Below are 23,726 nucleotides of genomic sequence, written 5' to 3'. Positions count from 1 at the left end.
GGTAAATGATAATCTTGACAATTGGTCTTGGCTTAAAAAGGTTTTTGATCTGTTTGCAACACATAACACTCGATCTACCCATATATATGCCATTTCTACACAAATAATTGCCACACCAGCTTTTAAAAATCCATCTTTAGAAGGCAATAATCAGTTATTTATATTTGGATAAATGCATGTTTACCTGTGTCAAAAAATAAGGGATATGAAAGGGACCAAATGTCATTGCATTTTTTTATTTTAGTTACATTTGTACCCATAGGCGTAGACTGGGGGGGGCGGGGGGGGGGGCAATGCCCCCCCAAACGACGAGGACGTGGACTGGCGCTAGAATGAAAAAAAAAAAAAAAAACAAGCAGGCACCTGAGGGACGCGCTCGTCTCCGTCCGCTTCGCTGCTTCCCTGCCCTCTCTGTCTGCGTCCCGCCCGAAAGGAAATGACATCAGAGGAAGGCGGGACGCAGACAGAGAAGGCAGGGAAGCAGCGAAGCGGACGGAGACGAGCGTGTCTATCTACCCCCTCTCTTCCTACCCTCTGGCGCAGGCAGCACCAATCTTCTCTAAGCCTTTCTTGTTCCTGGCAGCGGTAGCGACGTACACGCTGCCTTCAGCTCTGCCCCGCATAGGTGGGAACAGGAACTTGAAGAGAAGGCTTCCGGGGCAGACCGAAGGCAGCGTGTACGTCGCTACCGCTGCCAGGAGCACAGAAAGGTTGAAGAAGACTGCTGCCTGCACGGACGGAGGGAGGAAGAGAGGGGGTAAACGGAGTCACGATCCTGGACCTCGCGGGGGGGGGGGGCAGCAGAGGGAAGATGAATGGGACTGGGAGGGTGGAGAGCAGAGGGAAGGAGTAAGAGATGGATGGGACTGGGAGGGGTGGGAAGCAGAGGGAAGGAGCAAGAGATGGATGGGACTGGGAGGGGTGGGTGGGGAGCAGAGGGAAGGACCAGGAATTGGATTGGACTGGGAAAGGAGGTGAGCAGAGGGAAGGAGCAGGAGATGGATGGGACTGGGAGGGGTGGGTGGGGAGCAGAGGGAAGGAGCAGGAGATGGATGGGACTGGGAGGGGTGGGGAGCAGAGGGAAGGAGCAGGAGATGGATGGGACTGGGAGGGGTGGGTGGGGAGCAGAGGGAAGGAACAGGAGATGGATGGGACTGGGAGGGGTGGGGAGCAGAGGGAAGGAACAGAAGATGGATGGAACTGCGAGGGGTGGGGAGCAGAGGGATGGACCAGGAGATGGATGGGATTTGGAGAGGTCAGGCACAGCAGAGGGAAGGAGCAAGAGATGGATGGGACGGAGGGATGGTGAGCAGAGGGAAGGAACAGAAGATGGATGGGACTGGGAGGGGTGGGGAGCAGAGGGAAGGAGCAAGAGATGGATGGGACTGGGAGGGGTGGGTGGGGAGCAGAGGGAAGGACCAGGAATTGGATTGGACTGGGAAAGGAGGTGAGCAGAGGGAAGGAGCAGGAGATGGATGGGACTGGGAGGGGTGGGGAGCAGCGGGAAGGAGCAAGAGATGGTTGGGACTGGGAGGGGTGGGGAGCAGAGGGAAGGAGCAAGAGATGGATGGGACTGCGAGGGGTGGGGAGCAGAGGGATGGACCAGGAGATGGATGGGATTGGGAGAGGTCAGGCACAGCAGAGGGAAGGAGCAGAAGATGGATGGGACGGAGGGATGGTGAGCAGAGGGAAGGAACAGAAGATGGATGGGACTGGGAGGGGTGGGGAGCAGAGGGAAGGAGCAAGAGATGGATGGGACTGGGAGGGTGGGGAGCAGAGGGAAGCCTACTGGAAAGAAGACACTGCATAAAACAGAAGACACTGGGATCAAAGCGAATAGAAAAACTACATGATCAGACAACAAAGGTAAATAAAAGTTTATTTTATTCATAATTTATTAATTGAAATGTGTCAGCTTTTTGAAATGTGCATCTGTGATATTTTGCCTGTAAATTTCATTTCCTTCCTCCATATTAGCATATTCATTTGCATATGTATATATGCAAATGATATGCTAATATGCTCCGCCCATTTTTTGCCCCCCCAAATGAAACAGTCAAACTACGCCTATGTTTGTACCCCACACTTTCCCACTCATGGCAGGCTCAATGTGGCTTACATATACAGGTACTTATTTGTACCTGGGGCAATGGAGGGTTAAGTGACTTGCCCACACTCACAAGGAGCTGTGCCTGAAGTTGGAATCAAACTCAGTTCCTCAGGACCAGAGTCCACCACCCTAACCACTAGACCACTCCTCCACTTTCATTTCATTCATAGGGAATTTTTGTTTCTTTTTAGTTTTAGTGTTTTTGTTTTGTTTAATTTTATTGTCTACTATTTTGCACTAGCACCATTCTGTCCTAAAAGTTCTGCCTTACCTGTTAAATTTTTAAAAAGAGCCCTGGACTCATCCGGTCTTTCTCCTCTCACTCCTTAATGCTCTTTTATCATGTTTATCTTGTTGGGCAGACTGGATCGACCATACAGGTCTTTATCTGCCATCTTCTCCTATGTTTTATTTCCTCTGAGATGTCAATAGGGGCAGAAATGTTTCCCAGTTGTTTCTGCCCACCAGCGCTGTGGTCTAAATTGTTGCCAGCTGAACCGTAAGAAATACAATTGTAGCATGAAGAGTTGATAGAAGCCAGTGCTAACAATGGATCACAAGCCTGCCACATAATGGAACTTGGCTTACGTATTGCTATTAAATAAGCAAGCAGTACATTTACTTGATTATCTGTAAGAGTGATTGAAAGACTCAAATGATATGATCCATGAACCTTTCAACCAATGATCCACTATTGTCATCTTATGCAGTCAAAAATCAGAATTCATTGTCTGCCAGACACGATCTTTGGCTTTTTACATCAGCCTTGGAATTTTTGTTGGTCTACTGTACTGATCAGTAGCTCTTCTGGTCTCATTTAATACAGATTTTTTTGAAAGCATAAGACAGGTGGGTCAACGTGCCATTCATTCTGACATGAAGAAAGTCCTAATTTATTACACATTGCTATGATCCATCACTAGTCTATTGTATTATTATTAAAACTTGATATACCGCCTTTTACTTATTGTACTTAAAACTTTGCCTGAATGTTTGTTCATTTATTCTGTAGATTTCTTACAAATTTAAATTTAGTGCATGCAAGATTGTATAAAATAGTTAAATTAATTTTGCTGTTTTTCTTAAACCTGGTATATGATGGAAGTATCCATTCATTCCATATAATATTCCACACCATTCCCAAAAAATGTCAGTTATGCTCATAAGAGTCTCCCACTATACTTCATAAGGTAAAGAAAATCTACTGAATATTGTCCATTAGTTGTATATGGTCATATTTGATTATTCATCAGTTATAGCCAAGTCCTTTTCTGGGCTGCTATAGTGACAGTACTATAGAAAATCCTCTCAGTCAGCATGCAGTTACTGCAAAGACCGATCTAATGAAGTGGGAATGCAAATGGTGTTTGGGGGAAGCAGGGTTGACTACACAGCTGTGAAAGAAGACTGATGGTGCTATTATTTGACTGGTTCTGACTGAGCTGAAAGTCCAAAAGGGCAAGATGAAACTTCTAGGCTTAAAAGTGTGGCAGTAAGGGGGAGGGGGCAGGAAAGTAACGGGAACTGTTCTGTGTTTTGATCTTGTGATCAAATCAGAATAAAACAGTGGCTTAAGTTTCTTTTAAAGTTTTGAACAGTTGACAATCAATGTGAATGTTTTAGAAAGGGAAAAGAGAGTGACAACTTTTCAAAACAGATAGCTGGAAATGTATATGACTGTTTAGAACAGCTATAAGAAACAAAAAATAGTTTAAAAACTCCTCATGTACCTGTCATGGAACATAATTTAGAAATGTGCCCTGAAGGAACAACCTATTAATATTGCATTGCATAAAAAAATAATTCTACACCATAAAGTTTTATTATAGGATACTGGAGATATCTATTTATTAGTTTATACCACCATCTAGTGGACATGCTGTATGAAAGCCTGGCTGTATCCAGGTTGGGGGTCATATGTTTTATTCCATACTAATTCAGGAACCTCTATCAAAAATATGGGACATACTATAGAATAAAGTGATCAATTGTAAGTTTTCCTTTTTGTCTTTTTGAAGACCTACTTCCCTTGCTGGTAGAGGACCATAAGGAATATAAACTAAGGGCTCAATATTCAACCGGCAAAGATCAGCATTTTGCTGACCAACACCGGTGTTAAACTTGGAAATTCAATGTTGGGCCATGTCCGGGCACTGGCATTGAATTTCCGAATTTTCAGGACCGGCTAATGCATGGCTAGTTAAGTGTGATATTCAGTACTTAACCAGTTATGGGTTACCACATAAAGAAAGAACTGAATTTTATGTGGTCCTATTTAGATTATAAGCTCTTTGAGCAGGGACTGTCTTTTTGTGTATGGTGTATAGCGCTGCGTATGCCTTGTAGCACTATAGAAATGATAAGTAGTAGTAGTAGTATTCAGTTAACCTGGCCACTTAACTTGCCAAGTGCCAACTCCACCCTGGAACACACCCAAAATAGCCGGTTTTCAGTTCAGCACTAGCCAGCTATTTTCGGTAGTACTAACCTCTTAAGTGCCGCTGAAAATTAGTGGTTAGCCCCAGGAATCATTTCTGGCCAGTTAAATTACATTGAATATTGAACCAATAGAAATCTTTATTCAGTTTGACTTGGTGGGGTAGGAATGTCTCCTACTCAGATAAACTTCTCTGGCGAAGTAAATACCCAGATTTTCAGCAGCATTATCTGGATAATGCTACTTAATGTCCAGTCAGACCAGCTCAACACTAACTGGATAATTCTGGGGTGACCTGGGGACAGAGTTAAGATGGAATTATCTGCTTCGTGTTGATAGTTAGTCTGCTAATTGGATGATTATCTGGAAAAAAAACTTGAACCCTGATGCTCAGAACTCCCACGGTAAGCCAACAGCTTAAAAACTATACAGATGGAACAGCGCAGAAATTAGCTCGCCAATGCTCAAAAGAAACGGTATGTAAATTAGATGCATGCTATTAAAGTGAAAGCAAGGAGGGGGATGTGCTTGGTGTATGAGCAGTTTCACGGTAAGCTCAACTCCTTTATGTATATGCCAGGCAAACCCAAACATGAAGCACACATCGGCATCTGTTTTCTGTGCCTTTAAATATAAGCTTTTCAAAAAAAAATTTTAACTTGGAAGGCATACATTTAAACACACGAAATAGGCATCAATGTGTGCTTTCACTTTTGGGTTTGCTTGGACTTGCACACATTTGTTTCTCACTACTGGCACTTAGGGGTGTGCATGGGCTTCCTTCTGTTTCCAAATTAAAGAAAAACCAGCAGATTTTAAAGAGAGAATCATGGGAAATCCTCTCTTCAAACATCCTAATGCCAACTCCAAGCTGGTGTTATTTTTTTCAGCGGTAATGGTGGCTTTGTTTTGTGCATTGTTCTCTGAGCATTGGGAGGGAATAGGAAATGACCTCATTAGCATCCGTTTGACTACATTAGCATGCTGTTTGCACTAATCTTTACTGCGGTCGTTGTTTCTTGCACTAGAGCCTCTGATCATTCTGTGCTCACTAATGTGCTAGTCCGGTGCTGATGCCTCTAGCACCCACGTTTGCTTCTGAGCACTGGGGCACTGGACAGCAAAAAGTCTGTCTTTATATTATCCAGGTAGTTATCTGGGTACCGGTCTGAATATTGCTGGTACTTGAATAAGTGTCCCTTGGCCACTTTATATCGCGGTATTTTCAGCACCAGTATCTAGATATGGCCCAGTGTTGAATATCCGAGAATTAAAAGCCCATGGTGGCCAGCATGTAAAGAAATTCCAACCACCATGGGCTGAATATTGACTCAATAGAGTTCAGTTACATGAAGTCCTAGGTAAGGGTATATATGGCAAGAAAGTCTACTTCAGTACTAGAAGTTGAAGGCAGGGAGAGCATTAGAAAAATCACTTCATGAGATCAGAGGTAATAAAGTAAGGACTGAACTACTGGCATACTTCACAGCTGGGAGTAGTGTATGAAGCAAGATGAGGTAGAGTGAGATGAGGAAAGGGAAAATTAAATTGGGTTTAGTGGAAAGTAAGGGGTCCTTTTACTAAGCCGCATAAGCGTTTGCATGCTCCCAACATGCACCAAAATGGAGTTACTGCCCGACTACTGCGTGGCTCTTGCGGTAATTTCATTTTTGGCGCGAGTCCAATACGCGCGTCTGAAAAATATTTTTTTTCAGGTGCGTGAAATGGCCACACAGATGTCCCTGCAGAGCAGAGAGGCAGCCTAGTGGTCAGTGCATTGGATTTTAAAAAATGGCACCTGGGTACACTTCCCACCATAACTCCTGTATGATGTATTGCGAGTACTCCAGGAACAGAAAAAAACCCTACTGTGCCTAACTGTACACCACTACAATCAGCTTCCAGCCTGCACGTGTCTCCTATATTTAGGTACAGTTGGTGTTTCATTGGGTAAGAAGGGCTCACAATTTCCACCACAAATGAAGGGTGGGATATGGACCTGGTCTCCTTGTGCACATTCCACTGCACTGACCACTGGGCAAATCCAGGGACCTGCTTGCGCTCTATTGGTATGCCCAAAATACCTGCAGTTGTCAGACAGCCTGGTATCCACTATCACTTTCAATGCTTAGGGGGTGGGAGAGCATAGGGTGACCACTGGGGGGATTAAAGAGGGATCATGCCTTAATCACTCTAGTGGTCATCTGGTCACTCAGAGCACCTATTTGTAACTTGGACTTGATGAAAACAGGTCTAGACAAAAACATCCTTCTTTTTTGCCTTGTATGTTTCTTCCTATTCCATTATTGCTGAAAGATGCCCAACTTTTCGACTCACCCAAGTTCCACCCTTGTTATCCTTCCAACGTACCCCCTTGCTATTTGGACGAACCAGTGAAAAACGTTCTAATTCTGCCTTTTTGAAAATCATGATTTAAATATTTTCAGCAAATGGATGCTTTTCTGGCCATTTTATCTATCTGCTTTGAAAAATGAACACCATAGTTATCAACATGGGCTACAACGTAAATTGTGTTATTTTACTACTAACTCATGCTATTTTAACACAAGGCCCATCTTATGCAATGAGACCTGGTTACTGATAACTGGGATTAACAGTAAAGTAACTCACTGTATCGATCGTCCATATCAATGACTTCTCTCCCTAGATATACAGCCATTTGCATGGTTAGGCAATTTTTGAAACTAGGGCCTTGTTGATTAAATTAAATTATAACTATTCATCTTAAGCTGCATAGATATTTAGTTTTATTACAAATTCCCTTATGATGTTATAGACCTATTGAAATCAGATATCTGTGCCATGTGCCTGAAACTATACTAAAAGTTATCAGTTATAGCAAAACAGCATGCCTTCTGCTATCTTTTTGTTTAATTAGCTTCTTTAACTTTTGCTAAGCCATAAGTTAAGTGTGCTGAGGAAAGTAATAAAAAGTAGGTTGCAAGATAATATAATTCCCCTTGGGTCATATTGTATAATTGGAATGGTTTTCTTATTAAAAACATCAAAATTCTGCTGTGGTTGTTCAGTTCCGTTGGTTTGATTCATTATTCTTTATTCACGGCAATATTAATGCCCTTCCTACAGTTTATTGTAATTATGCTAGTATTTTTTTTTATCTTTAGCAGTATGCATTCTTTTATAAGAAAAGATAACTTTTGACTGAGGAGTCAGAATGATAGTTCCAACAATCAGTTAACTCAGGCTGGCATTTGCACTGTGAAAATACCTTTATTTTCAGACACTATTGAAGGTCCCTTTCAAAGTCTCTAAATTTATGAACATGCACCATACCAACATGCATCAGAAATGTGATTAGCAATGTCCACATCCTCCCAGTGTAACACAATGTGATGTGCTCCCAATGTTTTATGGAAGGGCTCTTGATTGAAAATCACCACCAGTTACTAAGAAACAAGATTATATTTTCTCCCAGAGTTTCCTTATATGTCTAACCTTTGAAGGTGTCTTGTGAAACTGCATAAGACTAAAGCATGAATTTTTTCATCTTTCGGTTCAAACCACTCAAATCCTGAACTTAGAAAAATTTACAGTGGAAGTTTATTTGATGGAGTAATACTAATAAAACCAAGAAGTTTAAAAACTTTAAAACAGAACTACTGGAGCCTGCTTTCTTGGATGTGTGCACATGCTTGTCTGCACAACTACATCAAAAAATAATTTTAAAAAACCCTGCAAGAATCCTTTTGGATCCCAAGCACAAAAATTATTAGATGGACACACACAATATGCACAGTGGTCTCACAAGTTAATAATCACATTCTATGATAAAAAATAATGAAGTAAGGGGCCCTTTTACTAAGGTGCACTGAAAAATGGCCTGCGCTGGTGTAGATGCGTGTATTGGATGCGCGCAGGTCCATATTTTAGCGCACACTTTACTAAAGAGAAGGAAAAAAGCCTCAATGACCTGCAGACCAACAGATCTATAGAGCTAAGAGCGATCAAAGTGATCTATTCCTCATCATTGGCAAAAAAAAACCCCTTCCCAATGTCCAACAAATATTTGTTGTGAAATTTACTATATAAGTTACATCAAAATCTCCAAAATAGCAATTAAGGTTCAAAACATGCAAAACGTGCAAAACAAAAGCAGACGTGTATCAAAAATGAAATTACTGCAAGGACCATGTGGTAGTCGGGCGGTAAGTCAAAATTGATGCATGTTGGACGCGCATAGGCACCTACGCAGCGTAGTAAAAGGGCCCCTAAGAGAACACAACGTCCTAACGGGTCCTTTTACTAAGCTGCAGTAAAAAGTGGCCTTAGAATAGACCTTACACAGGTTTTTCCTGTGCACTAAGGCCATTCTTACCGCAGCTGGAAAATGGCCGATTTTCCTTTTTCCAAATTAATGGCCATGTGCTAATTTTGCAAATAGTACACAACCATTACCAAAGATTAGTGCAAGAGCCCTTACCACCACCTATTTTGTAGGCGGTAAGGACTCACGTGCTAATCCTTCGCTAGTCAGTTAGCATGCGGTAATGTGGCTAAGCTAACTGATTTGCATTGTTACCCCCATTCTTTGCTCTCAAACACGCCCTCTCTGAGAAAAATAAATATCTTTTTTTTTTAGTGCATGGTTTACACATGCACATCATGCTTTTACTGCAGGACGGCCTCGGTGTATACCGCAATAATTCTTTTTAAGAGGTGGTTAGCACGCACTAGCACTTACCACAGCTTAGTAAAAGGAGCCCTAAATAATGCACTGTGTGCACAGGAAAAATATTATGAAACAGCCAGTGAATTAGCATTTTCTACTGTGCTAGTTAGGAATATGGAGTATCTTCACTGAGAGAACAAAAATGATGATTTTTAAATCCCTCTTTCATGGCAAATCCAGAGATTAAAATTCAGTCTGTGAACTAAGAGACTTGCCATCTCTGGTTTCTCTTTTCTAAAGTAACAGTAACATCTCTGTTATAAATTCTGCTACGATTTCTTCATAGAAACAGTATGATGATCTTTACATACTTAATGCGGAATGACAGCACAATTATATAGTTGCTTTCAATTGGATGCAGATTAAAGGTCATGGTTTTAAAAAGCATTCTGTCACATATAGAAATAGTATAAGCACTTTTGCCTTACTGTTTATCAGATAATGCAAAATATATACCTTTATACTGTATATTGTGTTATTTTTATTGGGTCTGATATTCAGCTGGCGGGAGGCAGCCCGCATAAGTGCTATAGTCAGCGCTGATTGACCGGTATTGAATATTCTTTTTTTTGGCTGGCACTAACTTAACCAGCTAAACAAATATGACTGGTTAAGTTAATAGCAAGCAAAGATAGGACTTCTATTTATGCAGTCCGATTTGCCCTCTAAACTTAGCCAGTCAGCGCTGAATATTGCATACCCAATTTGCACGCACAGCTTAATTGAGTAATAGAACAATTAGTGCCAATAATTGGGCACTAACAATCAATTATTGGCGCTAATTGGCAACAATTTGGATTTACGCATACATCTTGCTAAGTGCTATTCTATAAAGATGCCCATGCAAATCTTTTAGGCATTGCCATGGGAGGAGTATGGGTGGGTCAGGGGCATTTATTCAAAATGCGCACACTGTTATAGAATTTGGGAGATCCACATCCAATTTACATGTGAGGATTTATAGCAGGTTTCAGTTGGTATAAATCCTTGTGACCAAAATTTGGCATTGATCCCAGCGCTACATGCTATTCTGAAAATGGCGGTTAACTCAGTGCACCGTTTATAAAATTTACTGAATGTAGTCCAAAAATGCACAAGTTAATGTGTACCAACTGTTGGGTATGTTTGCAACATCCTGTGTCAGGAATCACAGAATCTGGTGATGTGTATCAAAGGCTGCAAGCATAACTCTACACGAGCTACAGTGATGTACCTTCACTGTAGGGGGAGGGTTGATCATAGAAGGTAGACTTCACAGTAGGGTGTTCTTTGGGGGGGGGGGGGGGGGGGTTATTAGAGAAAGGAGGATCAGAGAGGGCCGAATAGGGGGCTCTGGTGAGGGAAGGCAACTGACGAAGTATTGCTTAAGGCGATTGGAGGAGTTTTCCTCCAGGCCATGGCCATGCTACTGGACTTGAGGTGGTGTTAAACAAAACTGCACTCTCAGCAGTCATGACATCTAGCATGGAATTACATCCCACATGCTGTCAGTGCTGGCCACATCCCATCTCTATCCATAACCACCCAGATCCCATTCTTACCTGTGCTATATACTGTAACTAGCATGGGAGTTTTATCCTGCTCACAGGTTTTAGCATGCAGTAGCCATTAGTGCGGGTCAACTCTAATAGATAAGACCAGTGCTAGCTGCTTAATGCAGCTTAGTAAACAGGCACCTTGGGGACATGCCATGAAGTTACTAAATAGCACATTTAAAATAAATTGGAGAATATGTTTTTATTCAACATGTAATTAAGCTCTGGAATTGCTGCCAGAGGAAGTGGTAAAAGCAGTTAATGTAGCTAATTTAAAAAATGTTTGGACAAGTTCCTGGAGAAGAATCCAATAAACTGTTATTAAAGTAGTCTTTAGGAAGCCATTACTTATCCCTAGTGGTAAGCGGCCTAGAATCTATTTTCTTTTTTGATTCTGTCAGTTTTCTTTTTACTTGCATTGGCCAATGTTGGAAAAAGGATACTGGGTTTGATGGACCTTTGGCCTGACACAGTATGGAATTCGTATGTTCATAAAAACTCTACCCCTGATTCTTCCACACCCCAATACATTTCCTGTCTGCCAAAAAACCTTACACCCCTACATTCTGTATACTCACAGGACAACATTACATATACATCACCATCTACACTTGCCCACCCATCTACCCCACCCCACCCACAAAAAAGAAAAATAATTCAGGCACAGCTTCCCAAATCTCCCAACAATTCCCACAGAATGCAGATATATGTTTTGTGGCACAATGTTTCCAGGTGGTAAAACAACCCAAACAAAAATCGGGGGATATTTTACTGTGCTTTTTGGGCTCTAACACGACTTGTGGTTTAGATAGAAAACTGTTTTGCAGTACTGTCTTCGAAAACTGCTATTCTGAAAAAAAAAAAACAAGTCAAAGTCCTGTTTCAGAAAGTCTACCGGAAGAAAGAAGCATGTCAAAAGAAAGTGTAATATGCTGAAAGCAAAAAACTTTACAAAAAAAATCCCCACTTGGAATGATTTGATACAATCTTATCATAATGTGCCAAGATATTTTCAAAAAGAAAATCTCTTCTAAATTTGGAGAAAGACTACGCAATGGAATGGCATCTTGTTAATTTATGAATTCCTCACCAAGAGGAGCCTAACAATACAAATGTGCCTAAATATAAGAAAATGTAAATTGAAAGGGGAAAAGGATTTTGGGTTTATCTCACAACATTTTAGTTGTAGCTCAGAGTGAGCAAAATTCAAATACAACAGGTATATTTCTGTCCCTGGAAGGCTTACCATCTATATTTATACCTAAGGCAATGGAGTATTAAGGGGTCCTTTTACAAAGGCATGCTGAAAAATGGCTTGTGGTAGTGTAGGCGCAGGTTTTGGGCATGCACCGATCCATTTTTTTGTGTGCCTGTAAAAAAGACCTCTTTTTATGCCGAAAATGGATGTGCTGCAAAATCAGAATTGCCGTACATCTATTTTGGGTCTGAGACCTTGATCTAGTGGTAAAGAATCTGGGCAGTAATGACCTAGGTGCATCAAATGCCACTCGGCGCATGTCCGTTACACGCGCCCGATATTTAAAAATAAATTTGCAGAAGCACGTATCGGACACGCACCAAAAATGAATTTACCGCAAGATCCATGCGGTAGTCGGGTGGTAACTCCATTTTGGCGCGCGTTGGGCACACGTAGATGCTTAAGTGACTTCTCCAGGGCCACAAGGAGCCACAGTGGGAGTTGAATCAGACTTCCCTCCTTTTCAGCTTGCTGTTCTTACTATTAGGCTACTCCTTCACTCAAAAGAGTTGAATTGGATTCAGTTTTATTATTCGCCTTGTCTAAGTCTACTCAAGGTGAGTTCCATATGTGTGTGCAACCAGGAGGACCCTGCCTGATAGGACTTTCAGTCTAAGCTGTACCTGAGAAAGTATATCAGGCAACAGACGGAACAACAAGGTGGCATCAGAATTCAGAGGCAGCAGTGTTTATTCAGAGACACAACACGGACTGTGTTTCAGCGAACGCCTGCATCAGGGGTCAGTCAGATGTACAACATGAGGCGTCATTTTGCGGAGCTCTTCACAACAGATGCAATAAATGAAAATGCACAGAATAGCCTCCACGTTGCTGCAGATTGCAGTGACAGTTGGCTATGTTCTCTGAATTCTGACTCCAGCTTGTTGTTCAATCTGTGGCCTGGTACGCTTTCTCTTAACTACACAATTTTGTGTAGATGCTCCCTTTGATTTACCTGTTATGTAAGTTTTACCTGAGGCAAAAAAGAGTGAAATGACTTGTTCAATGACACAAGGAGAGTCAGTGGGAAAAGAAGGAATTGAACATTGGTTTATGTGGTTTTCAACCTATTGCTCCAATCAGTAGGCAAGTCCTCAACGGGATCTTAACAGGAGGTATCCAGGTGACCTTAATCACATAATTAAGGTTAGGAAAGAGATAGGGAACAGAGCATGACTTTCTCTTTCACCTTTCTCTCTTCTTCCCTGGTTTGGAGCTTGCTAACAGTGGCAGTAAGATAAATACCTTAAATCAAGTCTATTGGTGTTGGGATTTTATTGCAGTATATAAACTTGTAACAATTCTCACAAGGGAATTATGATCCACTGTTGATACACACAGCTGTTCTATTACTTGAAACTGAGTCACCCATAATTTCTCTGCAGTTGGCTATATATTCACAGCAGCTTTTTATTGGTTGAGATTACAGACAATCAAAAAAATTCAATCTCTGTTGAAAGACATGTTTAAATGTTTTGGTAAAAGTGCTGAAGTCCATTTCCTGTGCTTCAAGTTTGCTCTCAGTTGGAATATATACAAAACATTATCTTGAAAATGTAAACAAAATATTATTCATTATGCAAAACGCTCTTCATTTTAATGAACCAGTAGTTTTCCTCTTGTTCCTTTCTACTTCTATTTTACTCAGAACCAGGGCCATAAATCTTCTTTTACAATTAACCAGGGATTTGTCCTCTGCTAAGGCTCAGCCTCATTCTCAAGCATTTATAACATAATGTTGCAACAACAGCACTGGGCTAGGGACCACGCACAAGAGCTCCTTGCTGAACCATGTCATCAAGGGCCTGAAATCTAGCAACTAGGTGTTACTCTTAAGCAATAATCACAACTCTATTCTGTCTCAGTGACTGTGAATGTTATCTTCAATGTTTTCCTAGTTCCTGCAAATCCAGAGAATGAAAGAACTAATATAGGGATCAAACTTGGGACCTTAAAATGAAACTATACAGCACTGCCATTGAGATACCAGGCCTGCCCAACTCAAGTCTTTGTGATGTTCTAGACTGTACTTATTGAGACAGATGTATTCAATTCAAAAAATTGACTTTTACAGTTTTAATATTTCTCTGTGCACCATCACGTCTCTGTTTCAATGAATTTTGTATGCTGGGGTCTCAGATGGCATGCTCTAGGAGCAGCACTTTCCCCCTTTCCTCTTCAACCCTTTACCTTAGGGTTTTTTTTTCCAAAAGGTGGCAGTGGCAGCGGCAGTGATTCCCGTAGGCTGCTCTGCCATGGTGCCACAAGAACCAGTTTCTTCTCTAACTGCTACCCACCTCTTGACATAACTTCCTCAAAGGTGGGATGCAGTAGCAAAGAGGCCAATGCCGGCGGCACCTCAACAGGGCAGCATTTCATCTCTGCCTCAAGCAGCAGATTGCTTTGGGCCATCCCTGTCCACTCAATTTAATCGCTTAGTAATCCTCTCATATTTGCCGGTTCACCCAGATGAATCTTGTTGAGCTTGTTTCAGTGTTTTTCTACCTACCTTATGGAATATTCTAACACTTGCACTCAAGATGTACTACTTTGGTCTGGCTTTCCCAGATGATTAATCTTTGACTTTTGTCTTCTTCTGTTCTCCAATTTGGTGCCATAGTGCTTGATGTCTGGTAATAGCACCTCGCTACTGTCAGTCTTAAATTTTCCTCACCAGTCCTCTCCACTTTATAGCCCATATTTTAGAAGTTCTTCTTTTTGTTTTATAGTCCATACATCAATAGTTAGATATCCATATAATATGGATGTCTAAATCCTGATTTTATAAAACTGGGATATATGAATATGAATATCTACAACAGCAGTATATCCATATGGCAAAGGGGTGTGGTCTGGGTATCTTGTGGGCAGGGCTAGGGAGGACCTAACTATAGACTTCCATTTCTCATTTTAGAAGAGGAATTAACATTTATGTCCATAAAGATGGGTGTTGAAATTTGTCAGGTTCTCAGGTTCAGAGCCCGCGGAGCCGGGCTCTGGAGCAAACGTGAGCCCTTGGGCTGCTGACGAGGAGCGACAGCAGCAGGCAAAACCCACCAACCAACACTGGGTAAGCACACCGGCAGGGACTGCAGGCACTGCCCAGCGAACCGGAACACATGGACTGGAATCCCCCGGACTGGGGAACACAGGACTGGAACACTGGACTGCAATCCCCCGGACTGGAACACACACCGGACCGGAACACACTGGACTGGAGCACACCCGACTGGAACACACACCGGACTGGAACACACTGGACTGGAGCACACTGGACTGGTCCCCCGGACTGGAGGACACAGGACTGGAACACGGGACTGGAGCACACTGGACTGGTCCACACAGCTTCACCTGCACTTAGCTACTAAGCCCCCCAAGAGTTGAGCTCATGGGTTCGAGTAGCCGGCAGGACTTACTGGACGACACAGGGACCAGGACTGGAACAAGCTGTAACTGAAGTGCACCTAACTCCTAAAGTGACCAAAAGTGTTCCTAAGCCCAGCACCAACAGAAAAGCTCCTAAGCCCTCCACTAACAGCAGTGCTCCCAACAGAAACTAACAGGGGTGCCCCTACGCCCTACACTAACAGAAGTGCAGGGAAACCACAAGGGAAAAGGAAGGGAAGACAAATGCCAGACCTTAACACTGGTACTTCCTAAGCACCAAGCTGCAGCAGCTAAACATGGGTTCTCACCCTGGTGCTTCCAAAGCACCCAGCTACAGCAGCTAACCACAGGTCATGAGGAAAAGCGGGGCAAGCACAAGGAAACAAGCAGGAAAGCCAAATACCCCAACAACAAAAGCTGCTTCCTAAACACTTACTCACAAGGGAGCTCCCAGCACCAAACTCCAGCACTGCACTAACAGCAGTGCTACACACCGTAGCAAAAGGGAAAGCAGAGGAGCCAAAGGGAAAAACAGGGAAATCAAACACACAAGTCACAAGGGCACACTGACTGCACTAAACTAACCTGGACCTAAAGCAAGTAGCCAGAAGCAAACGTTGCGAAGGCCCTGAAGGAAAGAACCCACTTCCTTATCAAGGCCCTCCCTGATGATGTCACACTCCCTAGACCCAGGCAACAGCACACTAACCCAGAGAGCACACTGAAAACCATAGAGGCCCAACCCACACCAATGCAACACCGTGAAACACTTGAAGCCAGTACACCCAAAGAGAGTTAGAGCAACTCAGATTACCCACACAGGTGCAGTATTTGTGAAACAATTAGAGCCCTGCTGCTGGAAGCTGCCAGCACAGAGAGACAGAGCCAGCTCAGAAAGGACAGACAAAGAAACAGAAGCCAGCTAAGAAGCTGACCCCCAGGAAAGAGGTAAGTTTGAGAGGGGTTCAGACCCCAATCATAACAAAATTGAGACCTACTACGTGGGATGTCTAGGTTATAGGAAAGTGTTCTGATTAAACAGTATTCCACTTAAACTCCCAGTGGTTAATCTTCTCCCAGAAATCAAAACTGGTACATTGTCATCTGTGTCCCTGTTTGCCCTGTTTATATTTTCAAAATTTTATTTCTAAAATAGATGTTCATACTGCATATATTTTAGAACAGGATCTACGTCAGCAGATCCAGCTGCAGCGTATCAACCTGGATGTCTCTATTCTTAGTTGGACATCCTTTCTAAACTGCTGTTCCATGTGTTTTACAGATAAAGCTCTTTTAATGATTTCCATTGTAACAGGTCTCCTCTTGTATCTTTCCTCTAGTCTGTTAAAATCAATCTATTTTATGTTTATTGTAAACTGCTTCGTTAATTATGTTTATAGGTAGTTTATCAAATAAACTGAACCATAAACCACAGAGACTTGCTACTTTTGGAACATGTGTGGCCCTGGCTGATAGTTCTGAACTGGGGACTTTCTGTATGCTGGTGCATAGCATACACCATTTGAGTCAGTGATCTAGTCCCAAGGTATTTAAAAATTCTAATGCATTAGGATCTGAAGGGCATATTAAGGTTGGACAAAGTGTGATGAATGATGAGAATAAATGAATCAGAAAAATTATGTGAGTTTTGTATTACTTACAAAGGGTATATTACAATCATCTTGAAAATAGAACATAAATTCCTTTTAACATAATTTTACACAATTTAATCAAAACATGTTAGAGATGAATTGAAAGCTCTATTGAATGCTCTATCGCCCTCCTGTCTTTGACAATAAAAAATAGAGTGAAGTAAAGATCCTTCTACTCAATTTTGCACTTCATTTGCTTGCACTGGTTGCCCATTAAAAGAATATTTCCCAAAGTTACTGTAGATATTTTGTGCTTAACTTTCTCTACTGTAGAAACAGAGAAAAAGTACAGCCTATTTAGTCTATCCATTTATACCACTTGCTAAGCTCTATAGTCTCACTCTTTCCCTCAAAATATAGTCCTCTTCTCCACCACTCTGTTGGGAAGCCATTCCACATATACACCACCCTTTCTGTCCCTGTTTAGCTTGATTTTATGAACTTCATTTCAGTGCTTCCTTTCAATTGAAAGAAGGCTGCCTCCTGCACATGTGCAATGGAAGTGTTTAAATGTCTATATCATATCTTATGCCTTTCTTCTAAGTATGCATATCAAGATCTCTCACATCTATCCTCATACTCTTTATAATGAATATCACTAACCATGTTAGTAGCTGCTCTCTACACTGATTCCAAATCCCAAAAATCTGAATAACATGCTATTAAAAAAAACAGGCATATCTTCCATAGTGCGTATTTCACATGGGTGGAACCTGGGCAGAACTCACACCCACTTAACATATAGCATGCTATAAGTTATATGTACTTCTCTAGAATCAAGGAATGAGCATTTACACCAGCTCGCTGGCTGGCATTATGCCATTCCACATATGTACAAATATATTCTTGTTAAGCTAGTATTCTATAACGTAAAGTAGGTGCCTACTCTCCTTTGTAGAAAAGACTCCTATTTGTTGCCCCCCTCTATGTGCCCTAATCTAGGGGCCCTTTTACTAAGGTGCGTAGGTACCAATGTGTGTCCATCACGCATCCAACACGTGCCAATCCCTGAACTACCGCCCGGCTACTGCGTGCCCGGGCAGTAATTCCATTTTTTTTTTTTTTTTTTTAAATTTATATTTATTAAGATTTTCCATTATATTACAAGACAATCTTCTTGTTCAGGTAAAGTATCTAGTAATTTACAAAATTGTAGAATAATAATAAAACAGTAAATAAATAAAAAAAAAAGTGAAGGTTAAGCTTCACCAAGGAAAAATTATACTCAAGTCCATAATTATGATCCAAGATTTCAGGAAAATAACGGAGACAAATAGGAAATTATCAATAGAAATTATACAAAAGCTGTTAAGTAGAGCACAATTATATTTAACGCTTTTCCATTTTCACTGAGGTTATAAGCGAGGACACATGAGACGGCTCTTTAAATACATATTTTTTCTCCTTAAGCCTTACCATGCACTTGCAGGGGTATCTTAAAAAGAAGGTACCCCCCAAGTGCAAAATCTCAGGCCTAAGGAGCAAGAATTGTTTCCTTCGTCGTCGAGTCTCTTTAGAGACATCAGGAAAAAGTAAAACTTTTAAACCCAAAAAGGGTTTATCTTTATTACGGAAAAACAAACGAAAGATCCAGTTCTTATCTGGTAATAATGCCACCGTGGCCACTAATGTAGCCGCAGTTGCCAATTCGGTATCAGAAGTCTCAAGTAAAAGAGAGACATCAATCGGAGCTTCGGGTAAAGAGGTTCCTTTCCCAGGAATATAATACACCATAGACATTGGTGGCAGATTCTGTTCAGGAATTGATAAATTTTCACGCATATAGCGTTTCAGCATATCTATAGGAGTTAAATTTTGAAGTCGAGGAAAATTAATAAATCTAAGATTATGATTTTTGGTATAATTATCAAAAGTTTCCATTTTGTCTCTAAGGCTTGTCAAGTCTTTCACCATAATAGGTTGTAAAGTTTCAAGTTTCACAAGTCTCTGATCCAAGTTGGTAATTTTCCCGTTTAAATCTTTAATCTGTTGCTCTTGTATCCCTAAGTTACTTTCCAAAGATTTTACTTTAGGGTGAAGATCATTAACCTGCTTAAGGAAAACTTGTCCCAGATTGGAAACCAAATCCCACAAAGCTTCAAGTGTCACATCTTTAGGTTTAATCATAAATTCTTTAGGTAATTCAAACCTTACAGGCTGGTTTGTGTCTTCGCTTTGTCCCTCCGCTTCTCTCCCCTCAGTTTGCAGCGTTTCCACAGGCAAACTGATCTCCAATCCTACCTCCGTAGTAAGGGAGGCTTCGATTCGGCGTTCTTCTGGGCCCCTAACCTCTATGGGAGTAGACCCTGTCGAATCCAGGAGGAAGGAACTGGCGCCTATCGGCTGGGGAGGAGGAGTGCGTTCAGTGGGGCTTAGAGTCACTTCAAGTCCAGAGAGCGCCAAATTCTCCGTTTCGCCGGCGCGTACATCTGGTATCAAACCTCCTACACGATGGGCTCCTTGCGATCTCAAGTATCGGTCCAACGGACCAGGTAAGGAGGGTGTTAGCGGGGAAGCCCTGCCCGCTATTCGTCCTCTCCGTTTCGGCATGTTTAGGAGCTTGAGTCGCTGCGACCTATCAGCTTGCAGCCATCTTGGATCTATTTCGACAGTAGTAATTCCATTTTTTATGTGCGTCCGATACATGTGCCCAAAAATATTTTTTATTTCCTACCATGTGGCGCTAACTGGGCGGTAATCAGCAATGTATGTGTGCTGATGATTACCGCCCGGTTAACACATGAGACCTTATCGCTAAGTCAGTGGGTGGTGGTAAGGTCTCAGGCCCAAAATGGATGCATGCCAATTTTTATTTTGCCGCACATCCATTTTCGGTCAAAAAAGGCCTTTTTTGCATGTGCACTGAAAAATGGACCTGCGCGCCTGTCCAACACATGCATCTACAACAGTGCAGGCCATTTTTTGGTGCACCTTAGTAAAAGGACCCCTTAGGATATCCTATATAGAACTGCCCTCTTAGAACCTAGTTAGCCAGCCTTGCCAGTGTCTAAAGTTATCAGGCCCTCTTTTCTAAGAAATTAAACGAAGGGACCTCTTTATTAATGCTTATTAAGATTTGCAGTTAATGTAGCTTAATGTAGGCTTTTACTACATGTTAGCTGCAAATCTAATGTGGCAATTATTGGAGGCATGTGTAAGTAGTTTTTTTGTTCAGATAGTGCATCAATATTCCCAATAGCATATGGTACCTGCTCACAGGGACAGAGAAAGTACCTGCAAATAATTTGTACTGCGCTACGTACATCTAGTAGTGCTATAGAAATGATTAGTAGTAGAAGTAGTACAGGTAAAGCAGGAGGTGCTCCAATGTGATGGGGGAATTTCTCAAGAAAAAGTTAATAGGATGGGAACAGCTGAAGAAAGTAGAACAGCAGTGGACAAGACTGAAAGGAGCTATTTTAACGACAACTAGCCTTTATGTTAATAAATAAAGGAAAGAGGAAAAGAAGGCTGCTGTGGTTCTCAAACATAGTAGCCGGATAGGGGCACTATTTCAGCAAAGCCTTCGATATGTTTCCGCACAGGCAACTCATAAATAAACTGAGTACCCTTGGTATGGGACCTACAGTAACTGACTGGTTAAAAAATTGGTTGAACGGAAGGAGACAGAGAGTAGTGGTAAATGGAGCTTGCTCTGAAGATAGGGATGTTATCACTGGAGTGCCGCAGGGATCGGTCCTAGGCCTGGCTCTTTTTAACATCTTTGTGAGTGATATTGCGGAAGGGCTGTCTGGTAAGGTTTGTCTCTTTGCGGATGATATCAAACTCTGCAACAGGGTGATTACCCTGGAAGTTATGGATGGCATGAGGAAGGACCTAGAAAAACTTGAGAAATGGGCCAATATTTGGTAACTCAGATTTAATGCTAAAAAATGCAGGGTCATGCACTTTGGTTACAAGAATCCGAGGGAACGGTACAATATAGGGGGTGATGTGCTTCTGTGTACAAAGGAAGAGCGGGACTTGGAGGTGATTATGTCTGATATCCTTAAAGTTTCCAAACAGGTGGAAAAAGTGATGTTCATAGCCAGAAGGATGCTTGGGTGTATAAGGAGAAAAATGAACAGCAAGAACAAAAGGTGATAGTGCCCTTGTATAAGTCTCTAGTGAGGCCCCATTTAGAGTACTGTGTGCAATTCTGGAGACCACACCTAAAGAAGGATATAAACAGGATGGAGTTGATCCAGAGGACGGCTACAAAATTGGTAAGCAGTCTTGGATATAACATATATAGGGACAGGTTTATAAATTGCTGGAAGAGAGGAGGGAGAGAGGAGATATGATAGAGATGCTTAAATATCTCAGGATCATTAATGTACAGGAAGTGAGCCTTTTTCAAATGAAGGAAAACTCTGGAATGAAGGGGCATACAATGACGTTAAGAGGAAATAGGCTTAGGAGGAATCTAAGAAATAGTTTGGTCATGGAGAGCATAGTGGATGAGTGGAATGGGCTCCCGGTAGAGGTGGTGGAGACGAGGATTGTGTCTGAATTTAAGAAAGTGTGGGATAAACACATGGGATCCCTTTGGAAAGGGAAGAGTTAGTGGTTATGGAAGATTGGCAGACTGGATGGGCCATTTGGTCTTTATCTGCCGTCCTGTTTCTATATTCCTATGTTAACTGTCCATTAGCAGTTAGCATGCGGTAAATATAACATGCCAACTGGATAATGTTTCCATGCCCATTTCCTATCTATGCCACGCCCCCAAGAGAGAAATTGACAATTTTATTAATACATTGTTTACCATGCATTAACAGGCATTACTATCCCAAAATGCCTTACCACAGTTGTGTGTCTATTTTCGCAAGTTGACAGCATGTTATGTGCCTAATGGACTTTAGAAAACGGGCCCCTAAATCCTGCGAAAATATGTTTTCACTTCAATAAAACAACATAAAAATGAATTATACTTCTAATACTATTTCCAGGGTTATAGGTAAGTCTAGGTTTACTGCATCATTCTTCTTGAATAGATTAACCTTCAAGATCATTACATTTATCACATACATACTATCAGTGAACAGCATATTACTAATAAGCAGTTCCCTTTTATTGCCAAATAGAATGTATGAGAGAAATCTATTTTCAATTCCAGTTATCTTCTACTCCATATAAGACTTTGAACAAGTCACTTAGGGGTCCCTTTACTAAAGGTCTTTAAGCCCTTAAAGTGTTATTACCAGGAAGAAACAGGCTACCGCAAAATACATTAAAGCATTTTACAGTATTTTACCTTTTTTCATATACTAAGGGCCAGATTCTGTAAATGACATCTAAAATCTAGATGTGTCCAATTAACGCACCTAGCACAATTCTATATAACATGACTAAAGTTAGGCATAGTATATACAATAGTGCATAGGACCAGGGAACACACCTACATTTAGGCAAGGACATTTATGCCACTGAAAACCTGGTGTAAATACCCATGCCTAAACGTAGGTGTGTTCCCCCAAATTCTATAACAACCTGTGTAAATTTGAGTAATATCTCCTACACACCCACACTCCTCCGATGGCCATACCCCTTTTTCAGCTCTGCGCATTGGAATTTGTGTGTTAGAATATGCTTAAAAAATGCAAGTAAATTCCAATTATTGCCAAATAGTGATGATAATTGGTTGTTATCCGCCAATTATCATCATTGATTGTCTTGTTACTCAATTGAGTGGCACACATAAATTTACTGTGCGCACATTTAACGTGCGCTACTCACCATGCCTTAAATAGAATCCAGCCCAAAGTGTGTTTTAACTATTTTTTTAAATGTATCTTTGTAGAGGGAGCATGTCATGGGCAGACAGTAGCCGTTCCTGTGTTATCTGTCTAGCACACTATGATTAGTGTATACTAACTGGATAATGCAGACTTAAGGTTTGAGCACTTAGTGCTTCCTAAATAGGAAGTGGTAAGTGACCCATTGTTAATTTTTTGTAGGTTTTGCACACTAAGGGCCAGATTCTATATATGGCGCCTAGATTTGGGTACTGAAATCCAGGTACATTCTAAAACTACGCACGTATCTTAATTGGCTCAACAAACCAATCAGCGTTTTGAACAGCATTTAACAAGCAATAATGAGCACTAATTGACAAAAATTGCAAGTTACGCGCACAACTCGGTAAGTGCATTCTATAATGAACTGTGCCTAAACGGTGACGCATGAAGTTCAAAATAAATGTGCATAGTTCAAAAGGGGCAAGTTTATAGGCATTTCATGGACGTTCCAAAATTTACACATATAGTTCTAGAATACGGCGCAGTCTACCTACATCTACATGCCGGGATTAGATTTAGGAACAATGGTATCGACTAAGTGTATTCTATATACCACACGTAAATTTTATAGAATATGCTTAGACGAAACTGAGTTTTATGCAATTTTTTTAGGCGCTATATATAGAATCTGGTCCTAAATGGCAACATTAGAGAATGATATGCCAATAAAAAATAAAAATGAAAAGTCCTACAACATACCATATTAAATCTGTGCTTAGCTCATGGGAAAGACCTGCATTGGAACCTGATCGCCCAGATTTTAGCTCACTAAGAGAGTCTTTTATTAAGGCGCATTCATGTTTTTGGCGCATGCTAAAATTGTGGGTGCGCTATA

The sequence above is a fragment of the Microcaecilia unicolor genome, chromosome 7, assembly GCF_901765095.1.
Source record: "Microcaecilia unicolor chromosome 7, aMicUni1.1, whole genome shotgun sequence".
Taxonomy (NCBI): domain Eukaryota; kingdom Metazoa; phylum Chordata; class Amphibia; order Gymnophiona; family Siphonopidae; genus Microcaecilia; species Microcaecilia unicolor.
This window is presented reverse-complemented; position numbering follows the sequence as displayed.